Source organism: Monopterus albus, unplaced genomic scaffold (genome assembly GCF_001952655.1).
Source record: "Monopterus albus unplaced genomic scaffold, M_albus_1.0 scaffold260.1, whole genome shotgun sequence".
Classification (NCBI taxonomy): Eukaryota; Metazoa; Chordata; class Actinopteri; order Synbranchiformes; family Synbranchidae; genus Monopterus; species Monopterus albus.
The window spans coordinates 1,115,009-1,116,212 of NW_018128140.1; the positions used below are offsets into that span (position 1 = coordinate 1,115,009).

General features: G+C 42.2%; 1 protein-coding gene across 1 annotated transcript in view; it reads right to left on the reverse strand.

Annotated features, from left to right (window-relative positions):
* The window catches only part of rims2b (regulating synaptic membrane exocytosis 2b), a 46,309-nt gene that overhangs the window by 36,599 nt on the left and 8,506 nt on the right, over positions 1 to 1,204 (reverse strand). The window lies entirely within an intron of this gene.

Below are 1,204 nucleotides of genomic sequence, written 5' to 3' on the forward strand. Positions count from 1 at the left end.
GCAGTATTGGAGGTGGAAGATACCTGGACGTGTAATGTTAATTTTACCTGTGATCCTTTGAATAAACCAGCACGGTTTTTTATATCCAAGTGGACTGCCTCGTCTCTCTGAGTTCCTGGTTAAGAGAACTGGGGAAAAAAAAGCTTTCAGGGCTAAAGGCTCTATTCTATTATAAAGCCACGTCCGGTTCTTTCAAACCAGGAACTCAGTGAGACGAAGCGGACCACTTGAGTATATAAAAAAAATATAACCGTGCTGGTTTATTCAAAGGGTCACAGGCAATATGCCAGCTATGCAGCTGAGCAGAGCAGTAGTCAAAACATGAAGAAAATAATGTGTGTGAATGTTGATTATGTGGTGTGTATCTAAAAACATACAGGACATTCAGGGACATGTCCGAACAGTAAGCCTCGGAAGATATTATGATTAAGATTAGGCTGAACATAGCAATAATAATAGCAATATTCATCCTGCCTGCAGACTCTTCAATCTAGTTGACCTTGAGGCCCACATGCAGCCTGCAGCAAGCTCATGACAATGAACTAAGCATTTAACAGCCTGAGCTAGACATCCTGGCTACACTACCATTTTCTAATAAAACAGATCTCTAATCAATATCTATCTAACTAAAAAAAAACCTAACAGGGCCAAACGGATAGACAACCCGAAAACACTCCAGCCACAGCTGTTGCCTTCACTGAGGCATAACAATCACTCGAGAAACAAACAGGACCAAGATACAGTGAAGAGGCTGACCTTCAGTTTGACCATGTTTATTTTCCTTGTTTATACACATTACAGCTGTATTGATGATTGTCCAGAACTGCTGAGCCTTGGTTACTATTAATACATTTATTTTCCTTGCTTATATGTCTTATCACTTGATTCTCATCAAAACAATTGTAATGAAGTAGAATCTGCTTACTTTGAATGCTGTAACTTCTGTGAGGATTGCATCTCCTTGTGACCAGACAGCCCATTTACATTTTAGCTAAGGCCTGTTGGCCTGTTTTGCACTCACTCCTCGACCCACTTAGCATATCCCAAGCTTTGCTTTGTCTTGGGATGTCCTGCAGAGGCCGGGGGCTACAACCTGAGATGACCACCTGGCCGGTTTAGCATACTTATTAGCATCACACACACAGGGGGCCTGCAACCCAGACCACCCATTGATCAGTGCACCTTGATATCAAGATCAGGGTGC